Below are 13,125 nucleotides of genomic sequence, written 5' to 3' on the forward strand. Positions count from 1 at the left end.
TGTATGAAGGTTACCCCTGACGGCGAATCTAAATAAATAACGTTCCGTGGCGCTATTCCCTGTCAGCCTAGCGTCTTAATGATGCAGAGTTAACGCAGACTAAATAACAATGTCTTCCCACGTGCTGACAGCTTCAGAAATAATTGACCAACGTGCTCCAAAGTGAGACGCGCTAGAAAGAGAATTCAATCCTCCACCTGACAGGACCTATTGAGCGCGTCGCCGCGTTTTGCATTATACACGTTGCAATGTCAGCGCCGGTCTCCTGCAAGATATTCGCGATTCCGTCTCGGAGGCGGGCTAAATTACCTGGCTTGCAGTAATATGCTCTAGTTAACTAATTCCCTGACAGTGCAGCCTCATAAGAAGAGGACTCGCTGTCAAAACATGACAAAGTGTTTTTGGTTTGGGTTTGTGTCCTCTTGCTTGGCTGCGCTCGGTTCTAAAATCCCCTCTTGGTGTAGTTACATCATCTAGAATTACAAATAAGGGTGGGTTTACGTTTAAGTTCTGGAAAAGAGAAGCAAAGCATTATTTACATCAAGAGTTATTGTACTAGAACAAGTCAAGTCAAGGTTATTTGTATGTTGTATGCCCTTAATCACAAGGAGTCTCAAAGGGCTGCACAGACTACAGACTATTCCAAACTACAGACTATTATAACACCATCCCCTGATCTAAAACCTACACAAGGACAAGGAAAAACTCAAAAACCTCAACAGGAGGAGAAAAAAATGACTTTTTTTTGCCATTGATTAAATGAAACAAAACTAAACATGGCACTCAAGGATAAATATAATAAAAGACTTAAAGCAAACAAATCAAAGTATATTAGAATAGAGGCAATATTTAAAAGGTAGTGATTGTAAAATGATGTTTAGGGTGCATCAGAGAACATTAGAGTATGAGTCGATTCGTGGAAAATTTCTTATATTCATTTGAGGTTTACCGGCTGAGCAGAATATTCAAACCTACTTGCATATTTAAATAAGAAAAATTATACCTCAAATATCTATCTGGCAGCTGGTAAATTATTGTGTTTATATGTGGTATCTCTTTTCTTACCTATGCGGAAAATAAAAAAAAAAGACAGTTTTGATTTTCCGTCATTTCAACTTTTTATCGTGAAATGGGAAAACACATACCTTAAATAAGCCCAGTTATTTCTTCGAGCAGCTGGTTAACAGGGTTGGGTAGGGTTACTTTAACTGGATTACTTTCAATTACTTTTGGCTTACTCCAATACCAAATGTGCTAATAAAAGACAAAATAAACAATATGAATAAAATTATGACTCACAACACGTGGTAAGCTTTCTCTCTTTGATCTCTTTGATCTCCGGCAAAACTAACATAAAATGCGACAGAAACAAAATGAAAATAAATCCAAACAGCTTTCCAACATAATTTTTGCCGTTTCATGTATTCTGTTACTCCCCAAGCCTGCACAAAATTTAGTAATTGTATTCATATTTAGTTTCTTTTGTCTTTTATTAGCATATTTGGTATTGGAGTAATCCAAAAGTAATTGAAAGTAATCCAGTTAAAGTAACCCTACCCAACCCTGCTGGTTAATCACTTTACTTAGTTTCTGTATGTTTTCAAATCTAGAAACCTAAAAAACCTAAAAAAAAAAGTTATTAGAATTATAAACTATAAATTATATGTGAGATAGGATACATTTTCAAATTTGAAATATGATTTTTCTAGTTTTAAGATATTTTAACCTGTTTTTCTAGTCAAATGAGAAAAGTTATCCTTAAAATATGCTACATTATCTTATGCAACATGGAGTAGATTGTTTTCCTATATTAAATATGTTTTTCTTACCCACATGGGAAAAAAAATAGGTAGAATAATAACGTACCATCTACGTGATAAGGTAATTTTGCTTACTTTAAACATCCGTTTAATAATTATTTTTCCTTAAATAAATGATATACAATAAGAAAATTTATATTAAAAATATATGTTCAATGTACATTACAAAACAATAAAATCTCAACCCATTGTCAAGAGATATAGGTTCATTAAATACATTTCTTGCTATAAGATATTTTATCATGTTTATTAAAAATAATTTAAACAATCCATCAAAAATAAGCAAAATCGTCTCATCTAGCACACGGTAGATCATATTGCTCATTTTGCGAAATGTTTTTACAAACAATTAAGAGAAAAAAAAACACAAATTGAGCAAAATGATGTGAGATGTGCTAGCTAAAAATATATTAGATTATCAGTAAAAAAAAAATCTTATTTTAATCCAAAACAAGTTAAAAAAGAAATTTGATTATTGTAAAATATATTGCCTTATCAGGCAGTTGTTTAAATAATTTCGCTCATTTAGGAAAGATATTTGTCACTATTAGAAAAAGTCTAAACCCGGGAAAAATTAATATTAACGGTTCTTACTCTAAGTATAAATAGCCTTGTTTTACTCAAAAAACAACTGAAAATAGAAAATATATAATTGTAACATGTCTCATCAATCAGAGCGTGGACTATTTTTCTCATTTTAAGATATTTTTTTTGTCGCTATTGGGAAAATAATTTTAAATAGAACAAAATGATCTACCATGTGCTAGAGAAGATACTTGTTTCTCATTATCAGTGTAAATATTCTCATTTGACCCGAAAACAAGTTAAAACAGCTCTGAAAACAAATAGATTAAATCTAATTATATATATATATATATATATATATATATATATACAAATAAGGTAAGATGTATATTTTATGAGTGAAGGGTAAAATATGAATAAAAGGAAGTACACAACCTTATCTCGCCATGTGACATTTCATCCACAAGTTCCCTTTCACAAGAACATACAGTTAAAGGGCGGGTTGTTTTCAAGGAAAGCGTTGCGGTTGTGAATCGGACACATTTTGTACCATACAATCTATAGTATCCTGTCACTTACTTGTTGTACATGTGTAAATCTTTCACACTATGTCAGAAAAGTGAACGGTGGAACAAAAAAGCTCACCTCGGCAACGAGGTCACTGCGGGAAACTCAATCTGGTGACACACAAAGCAAAGTTTTACCTGCCGGCGATCGGCCGGGAAATATGACAATGGCGCGGTGTAGGTGTGAGGGCTGTATTCAAACAATACGATAGGGGTGGGCGGATCGATACAAATATCGATAACATCGAGGCTAAGCAAGTACCTTAATTGGACCATTACCTCACTCCTTTACCAATTTCCTGAAAGCGCCTCTTCTCTATATAGTTTTCTCTCACTCACCCAACGCCCTTGGCTACTGTAAGAGTTCCCCCGAGTGTGTAACTGACAGGCACACTTTTAGCAACACTCGCTACCTGGTTTGCTGCTGCACCCTCTCTGGCAGGCTAAAGAGAGGGCCAAATCTACGTTATTGGGGTTATTGTTCTATCTTCTTATTCATTATCCATTATCGATCAGTTCATAATACGCTACAAAGCTTAGGAGCCGGGACTCTTACTCTCAGCCAATAGGCCAAGCTAAGGTCCTAGCATTAAAGCCTTGCTGCGACCATTGCGAATGCACCGAAAGATTTATTCGAAATGAAGAGAAACTACGCTGACGGGGATCCATGTGCACCCCCTTGACGTCTCGAGCACAACTGACGTGTGCTCGGCATTCGCGCTGTTTATACGCGGAGAAAGGCGTTTGACCGTCACACGCGTAACACGCTAATTTCACGTAATAACACCGCGATACAGGCGCAGAACATGCTATTACCATGCTCCACCCACGATTACCCGCTGGTTGTTCAAACCTCACTTTGTGTTTGCTGTTAAAAACGTCATATTGGAATATAATATTGTGAATGTCTTAATTGCTGTTGAGATTGTCATGATTGTTTTTTGTTATTAGTGTCAATAAATTTGTTCAAACCCAAAAAAAAACCATGTGTAACCACGCCCTGCCGCGGCCAGAGCACGTCGTTCCGCGTCATTTCCGCGTCATTACCTCGTGTTGACCACGTGTGCGGCACGTGGTTTAACACGTGCTCAAACTTTTGAGCAGCTCAAAAGTTTTGAGCGAGGCCAACCACGTGAAAATTTCCGACCGCGAGTAAAGCACTGCTCTATCTCGTCTATATGGCGGTCTCAAAACGTCCAACAGCGCCCAACAGCATCTGCTTCACGGCCAGAAATCTCTGGCCGTGGTTCAGCCTCGATACGCTCGTGAAAGGCTGTGTACCCGCCCTCTGTAGAATTGAGCAGCGCAAAACTTTCTCACGCTGCCACCCGCGCGCGAATTTCCGACCTCGTGTTAAGCACCGCAGTATCTCGTCTGAATGGCGATCTCAATGCGTCCAATAGCGTCCGCCTCAAAGGCAGAAATTTCTGGCCGTGATTCAGCCGCAAATGTCTGTGTGACCGGCCCCTTAAACGAAACTAAAAAATGACAGAGGCAAACAGGAGGAACATCATGTTGCTAACTTTTTTCAACTACAAGTCAAGCCATGTTTATTTCTATACCCACTAATCTAAAAATAAATATCAAAATTCTGATCAGGCCACAAATACAACACCGCCTGATCTGAAACTTACATGAGGGCAAGGAAAAACTCAAAAACATTAGCATGAGGAAAATAAGGAAACCTTGAGAAGGGGCAGCACATGAAGTAACCTCCTTTCTAATATGACCAATCTGCAATGGATGTTGATCGGGCATCAACAGACAATGCACAATCATCATCAATATTAAATATAGGTAATAACACAATGTCCACTTTTCAGTTTCCTGCCCCAAAATCTTTACCGATGCAGCAGGTTCTAAATGATGATATAAATAGCGTACATCAGGTCCCAGTTCCTGTACGATCGGAAATTAGAAAAAGAAAAATACCAGGCGTAATTTGTATGGTAGCGGTCTGCTATTGTACTAACACTAAACATTTACATAAACACATAAAAAGAGAGTAATTAGAGGAACCAAATATGTTCATATGTTACTGTTTCTGAACAAAAACCTGTAAATCCTTTGTCACAATGGCAACAAAAAGACATTTGACTATTTGCATTACTGACTCTAATTTTTAAATATCATGCAATGGATGGTATTTTAGTTCTCTGGATAACATTGTACATTGTTTGTATTTTCATGACATTAAATATAAGTAATAACAGAATGTCCACTGATCAGTACCCTGCCCCGGAATCTTGACCGATGCAGTAGCTTCTAGATGATGATATAGATAGCGTACCTCAGGTCCCATGGCCTGTACGATGGCTCAGAATTCAGAATAGAAAAATACCAGGTGTAATTTGTATGGTCGTGATCCGCCATTGTACAAACACGACACTTTTACACAAACACATAAAAAGAGAGCGTAATAAGATGCAACCAAATAATGTCGCTGTTCCTGAACAAAAATCTGAAAATCCATTGTCACAATGGCAACAGAGCCAGATAGATACATTTGATCCTTACGTAGTTACATTGCTGTTTATTTTTCCCTTGACTTGCTTGGCTTTTGTTTTGAAATAGTTGTAATAGAATTATTTTTTTTAATTTTTCACACCAATAATTGACTGATATAAAGGAGCTGTTTGTAATCTGTAATCTGTAACTTTCACTCTCTGCCGCCATCTTCAAATATTCTATTGGAACAAATATCTTGACTCATGCAATTGTTTTGTTATGCACGTTTCAATAAACTAACGCTCGCAACGCTGTTCTGCTTGTAAGAAAATATTATTATATTTCAACTTAATAAGGACACAACAAACTATGCACCCCACTTTTAATAAAAATGAAGCATTTTTAGTGCCTAAAACATTCGCGCTGTGTTTATCATAATTATAAACTTAGTTAAGGGGGAAAATATTTAATTCTTCAATGATAATGACATTTCCAAGCCAGTATCGGATCGGAGTCAACCATCAACTACTTGCACTGGATCGATACCAAAATTCCCTGTTGAACCAAGTCCCCTGGAAACTTTTTTGTCTTCTTACTTGGATCGGATCGATACCGAAATTCCCGGGATCTCCCACCCCTACAATGCAGAGCAGAAGTGTCCTAACTCCACCTCATTCTTTTGCCCTCCACAAAGCGCCCCTTTCTTTTTTTGTACTCGCCCCCATTCAGCCGCTCGCGGCGGCCAATGGTCGGCTCCAAAAACGACAGTAGGTGGAAACGCTCGCTTTCATTACACGGAGTATAAATAGTGTAATCTATCAGGCCTGTCAATCAGGATGATTGATTATGGTGTGTCATGGAGGAGAGTGACACATTAGAAAAGTTTGGTTAACAATGGCTGTAGCCGGAGCAGGGCGGCTGCCACCCGGCCTAGTGATTAATGTGTTGTCAGCCTGTAATCCCACACCCACGCCTAATGAGGCAAGAATTTATCATTTCACCAGAGTGGCAGATGTCAGGGAGAAAAGAATCCGAGTGGCTGCAAAACAATATCCCTTTTTTCTCACTTTCCAGCCAGCGTTTGACGTACGTGACAAGCTCCGACAACCACAAAGACGAGTCTGTGGAAGTTTAAAGTTTGGCTGAGGGAATTTTTGACGGACGTTGGGAGAAGTTGCTGACAGAGGAATCCACTCAGATGTTATTAACGGCGAGCGGACGGAAACGGGTGGAAAGGGTATAATTCGAGGTAATTTGGTACGACAAAGAAAAAGAAATGTTCTTTTTTTGGCCTTTTTCTTCTTGGAGAGTTAAAAGGAAGAAATCAAATTGAATTAAAATGATTTTGCGCTTTGTTTTTTAGGATGTAGGAGTCACGTATCAAAACTGTTACACCTACTATTTACCTCTGCAGGTTTGCTGACTACTTGAGACAGCCAGGAGTCAAAAATACACAGGTATGGCAAAAGTTTATTAAAAGTTATCCTGAAGACTACAAACACACGCGCACTTTCATACAAATGTGAAAAAAAAGGTGAAAATACTGAATTTAAAAATAGAAAAAGAAACAAGAAAAAAATAAATATTATGTATTTTTTTTTAAAAGCAAAAACATTTTTTACACTGTAAATCCCCTTAAATTATGCAACATAGAGATTTTTTTAACATATCTCTTGTAGTTTATTGAAACAAGTATACCCGTGAACATTTTTTTTATTCTAGGAAACTAAAAGTACAAATTATATTAAATTAGAAAGATATGACAAAATAAAAGGAAAAAGGAAAACAAAAACAATTGTTTAAAGCAGCAAAAGAAGTTAGGTGCGACAAAATCTTTTTTTTCCCATATATTATATATATATATATATATATATATACATATACTGGACTGTCTCAGAAAATTAGAATATTGTGATAAAGTTCTTTATTTTCTGTAATGCAATTAAAAAAACAAAAATGTCATACATTCTGGATTCATTACACATCAACTGAACTATTTCAAGCCTTTTATTATTTGAATATTGCTGATTTTGGCTTACAGCTGAAAAAAACTCAAAAATCCTATCTCAAAATATTAGAATACTTCCTCAGACCAAGTAAAAAAAATAATTTTATAACAGCAAAACTAAATCAAACATTTGAAAATGTCCATTGATGCACTCAGTACTTGGTTGGGAATCCTTTTGCACGGATTACTGCATCAATCCGGCGTGGCATGGAGGCAATCAGCCTGTGGCATTGCTGAGGTGTTATTGATGCCCAGGATGCTTCGATAGCGGCCTTCAGCTCATTTGCATTTGTAGGTCTGGTGTCTTTCATCTTCTTCTTAACTATACCCCACAAATTCTCGATGGGGTTCAGGTCAGGGGAATTAGCAGGCCAATCAAGGACAGTGATGCCATGGTCAGTGCACCAGTTACTGGTGGTTTTGGCACTGTGGGCAGGTGCCAGATCATGCTGGAAAATGAAATACTCATCTCCATAGAGCTTTTCAGCAGATGGAAGCATGTAGTGCTCTAAAATCTCTTGGTACACAGTTGCATTTACTCTGGACTTGATGAAACACAGTGGACCAACACCAGCAGCTGACATGGCTCCCCAAACCATTGCTGACTGTGGGAACTTCACACTGGATTTCAAGCAACTTGGATTTTGCTCTTCTCCAGCCTTTCTCCAGACTCTGGCGCCTTGACTTCCAAATGAAATGCAAAACTTGCTTTCGTCTGAAAAGAGGACTTTGGACCACTCTGCAACTGTCCAGTGCTTCTTCTCCATAGCCCAAGTCAGACGCTTCTTCCGTTGTCTTGAGTTCAGAAGTGGCTTGACCATGGGAATACGGCTATTGTAGCCCATTTCCCGGACAAGTCTGTGAACTGTGGCTTTTGATACCTGGACTCCAGCTTCAGCCCACTGTCTTTGAAGCTCCCTCAAATTCTGCAAGCGGCTCTTCTTCACAATTTTGTTAAGGCTGCGGTCATCTCTCTTGGTTGTGCAGCGTTTCCGGCCACATTTTTCCCTTCCAACAGACTTTTTGTGGATATGCTTTGAAACTGCACTCTGTGAACAGCCTGCTCTTTGAGAAATTTCTTTTTGTGTCTTACCCTCCTGATGGAGGGTATCAATGATGGTCCTCTGGACAGCAGTCAGATCAGCAGTGATTTAGTTTACTGAACCAAGCTGAGTGTTTTTAAGGCTCAGGAAACCCTCGCAAGGTGTTTCGAGTTAATTAGATGATTCAGGTGATTAGTTGAATAGCCTACTTGTATACCTTTTCATGATATTCTAATATTTTGAGATAGGATTTTTGAGTTTTCTTAAGCTGTAAGCCAAATTCAGCAATATTAAAATAATTAAAGGCTTGAAATAGTTCAGTTGATGTGTAATGAATCCAGAATGTATGACATTTTTGTTTTTTTAATTGCATTACAGAAAATAAAGAACTTTATCACAATATTCTAATTTTCTGAGACAGTCCAGTATATATATATATATATATATATATATATATATATATACACACACACACACACACACACACACACACACACACACACACACACACACACACACACACACACACACACACACACACACACACACACACACACACACACACACACGCATTGTTCTCCAACTATATTGACCGAAATAAAAGGATTGCTCCATTTTTTTTCTTCTTAACACATAAAAACAAATAAGCAATAATAATAATGATAATAATAATAGTATAAATGTGTATATATAAGAAATTAAAATATTCAAAAAATGTCCCCAAAACTATTATTTAAACGTTCTAATCATCTAAAATGGTATATTAGGTTGGCTGCAAAACAATTTCATGTATTTAATGTGTATTTAATGCCATTTTAAGATTGTTTTCTCATGAGAGATGACTCCATATTATGCCACATAAATGTATATATTTTTCAACATATATATTGTTTCCATTTTATGAAACCAAATGAATATTTTTATTTCTTGTTCTTTACGCTTGTCTTTTTTAAGAGGAAAAAGAGGAAAATGTGTCAATTAAAAGGACAATGAAAAGCAAAATGAGACAAGACCATATTAAAAAGAAAAAACAGGTCCATGTTAAGAAAAAGAAAAGAGAGGAACTTTTTTCTTTATGTAAATTTGTGTCTTTTTTAACACTTTAAATCACCATTATCTTACCTATAAATGAAAATGGAAAAAAAACGAAAGATGGAACATGAGTTGTATCAGGCAACTGAATGCAATATTCTAATAATTCGTTAAATTATTATATATTATATATTCCTGCACTACAGTCACTTTTACCTGTGTTTTATCTTATTGCCTTAACTCATCTTGAGTTAATCTTGTATTTTTATAATTTTAATATTCTTAAAACTCTTATGTATACATGTATATAGTTTCTTAGTTCTATTACGCTGGCAACATTGTGGACAGCAAAGTAAGAATTTCATTGTGCATAGAACTGTGGTTCTCTCCTGTGCATATGACAATAAACACTTTGAATCTTGTATCTTAAGAATATGTTATAAATCACAACTGGAGGCCAAGCACTTTGAAAATGTTGCACTATGGAAGCTCCAAAGAATATCTCTTTGCAAAATGCCTTAGCCTAGTTTCAAATTTTCCTTTGTGTGAGCAAAGACATTTTAGCAAGAAACGTGATACAAGAAAAAAACAGTGTGAATCCCTTCAAAGAACAACAAAAGTTCAAGGAGGATGGATTAACCTGAAACCTCCAAGAATAGTAGCTAGCTGGGCCGGAGTAGTCCTCAGTGGCTAACTAGCAGACTACAGTGTTTCTTCATCAAAATTTGAGAACCCAATTCCATAAGCGTATTGTTCCAAAGAGAGAGAACTTGAGGGGCTGTAGTAAATTCAAAATCCCAAAGGTGAGAACAACCAGGAAAAGTAGGTGTGTGTCTGTGTGTGGAGTCAAACTTTGGAATAATTTACAAGATGAGATTAAACAATGTCCAACTATCCATGTGTTCAAATTTAAATACAAAAAAGCATTACTGGCGAAATACAGGGATGAAGAAAATGGGATATGAGGTAGATTGGAAATACTGCGTTTAAAACTATGGTTAACTTGTTGTTATTGTTGCTATTATTATATCAGAACTGTTATTATACATATTAAGTTTATTTTTATTGTTGTTATTATCATTGGTGCCGCAGTGACTTTTGGTAACTATTGCGCATTATGACGTTGAAGGATGGGTATTGCGAAGATTAGTGTATAAAATCTGTGATTATTGTAATTATTATAATTATTGATATCTGACCCATGTAATAAGTATATCCATGAGATTTTGTCGTATTAGACATAAGAGGAAAGGAGGATTTGTAAAATGTATTTAATAGGGAAGATAAAGGGGTAGGAAAAATACGCATCTGCTTCTGACGATCCCTTTTCGAACATGTTATGTGACATTATTTTGATGTTGACTCATTGTTTTTGTCCTGTTTTTATTTTAATGTTCGAACTAAAAGTTTTCATTCATTCATTCAAGAGAGTTTTTATAAAGAAGACAAAGACAAAGGCACTGAATTGGGATCGGTCACTTGAACCACTATAAGCCTATGCTACATGTTTTATTGTTAAACAATGAATCTGATTCAAACAGCTACCCCTTTCTCGCAAACTTTCATTTGTTTCCTGTGCTAACAAATTACGGTATTTTCTTGACCATAAGGCGAACATAAGATCTTTCGAACTGGCGGTGCACCCCTGTTTGTGATGTAAAGCGGCAAACATTGACCAGCTCGGTGGCCTTGGGGATGGGAGGTCACAGGTACGAGCTTTGGCCGAGTCATACCTAAGACTTACAATATTTTGGGGTGAAATCTGATGTTATTGTGTGATGGTTCACGTTTCCAGACTAAAAGCGATTTGTATGTGGTGTCCTGTGACCTTATGCATCTCCTGTGAGAACGCGTCAAGTGTTCCGCTCGTGCAGAAGACGACACGTGACGTCACACGCAATGCGCCTGTTGTTTGCAGAAGTACTCATGGATGCCAACGCCATAGTGTATCTAGCAATTTGAAAGTTTTTCTTCTACCAGATGGTAAAGAGAGTTGACCCTCCCAAAAATTCATTTAATCCAAAACCTCACCCTTCATTAAATGCTTTCTGTGGTGAGTTAATTTCTACGCAACGGGGAAGAACATGAAAACCGAGCAGCTGTGAGTGACTTGAAAAGTAATACATCAATAGTTTGCAAGTAAAGGAAGCTAAAAAACTAACTCCAACAAGTTTATAGTGTTTTACTCTATAATTAATACTTAAATAAACCACAACCAAACTCCTGCTATATTTACAAAAACGCACATTTGTATGCTTTTCTGTGTTGTCATAAGGCAGTCTTAACACGGTACATGGTTATGAAAATACGGTAATTAGTACAGAATCATCTGCATTCTATAAACAACAACAAGGGCTTTACTCGAATCATCTGATAAGAATCTAAAGCGTAGCATCCGAGGAAGGTTGCTCATGACAGTGGAGTTCAAAGTAGAGCGAGCGTTGAGCTGATTAACGTCAACATCATTCGAGAAGATGGCAACTGATAGAAAGTTTGGTTTCCTGCTTCGGAAAGTGGCCGAGAAGAGACGCGTGGCACATTAAAACCAGCTGTGTCTTATTAGACAAGCAGCATTTTCCTGTCACCGAAGAGACCATCAGGGTGGATTAGCTCTGATCGCCTTGATAAGCTAACACGAGGGACGTGCTGGAACTTAATAGCTAGGAGCATCAATCGAATAGAGGCATCATTAAAGAGATGTTGAATTGGAAAAATAAATGGGGTTGTTCTATGGTGTAGTGCTATATTGAGGTTGAGGAAAATAGACGAACCTGCAAAACATTGTATCCCCAAAAAATAGTTGTGATTATTTTTGCAGATGTAGAGCATAGCTGACACTAGTTTCTGTGACAAAGCTAGCATTTAGCACAAATGAAGACCACACTGGATTCCGTGCAGAAGAAGACATTTTTTTGGTGTAGAAGAAGATGTTTACTTTTCGGAAAATAAAACTAACATTCACTTACTTAGTAACATTCATTGCAGAAGGAGAAAATTCTACTTTTCAGGATAGAAGAAGAGTTGAGTTTGCCTCACAGAAATGGTGATGCATAATCCATGCATGTTAAGTTTCAGAAATGGGAAATCGGGAGATTTTTTTTCCGACGCGATTATTATTATTATTATATTATTTGAAAAGACAACAATAAAATTCGTTTTTCAATCTACTTTATTGGTTTCTGGTGTTCTTTAACATACTGTAGTCATATGTAGCACTCTTATTCGTCTGCTGCTTTCGAAGTAATGAGATCACGTGGAGTTCGAGATTATGATTGCCGAGTCTCGATCAAAGCTTTTTGAACGGCGAAAAAGACGATGATACATTTCAATCGGCAAAACTTGGTTCACATAAAAATTTCGTCGACCAAAAAAAATAAATAAATGATGAAATTTTTAGAAATCGGTAGATGTTGCTCTCAGATCGGTAGGCGGGAGAATCGTAGCCAAAGCGGTAGTCTCCCGACCAAATCGGAAGACTTAACAAGTGTGCATAATCTCAGCATAGACGTAGATGCTAGTTAATGGCTTTCAGCATGCTAAAGACAAAGCTAACCTTTGGCTTAGAAAAAGCCAACCCAGCATTTTTATTTTTATTGATTTAAATCTGTGTGACGCAATTTTGAGCAAAAAGTTGAGAAGACCTATAGAAGAGCTTGAATAGGGCTGCGCAAGGACAGTAAAAG

At 36.9% G+C, this 13,125-nt stretch overlaps 1 protein-coding gene across 1 annotated transcript in view; it reads right to left on the bottom strand.

Annotated features, from left to right (window-relative positions):
- lrmda (leucine rich melanocyte differentiation associated) overlaps nucleotides 1–13,125 on the bottom strand; it is a 451,150-nt gene that overhangs the window by 127,576 nt on the left and 310,449 nt on the right. The gene's annotated exons all lie outside the window — the stretch shown is intronic.

This window comes from Urocampus carinirostris, chromosome 13 (genome assembly GCF_059441175.1).
Source record: "Urocampus carinirostris isolate Australia breed hairy pipefish chromosome 13, RoL_Ucar_1.0, whole genome shotgun sequence".
NCBI classification, from domain to species: Eukaryota; Metazoa; Chordata; class Actinopteri; order Syngnathiformes; family Syngnathidae; genus Urocampus; species Urocampus carinirostris.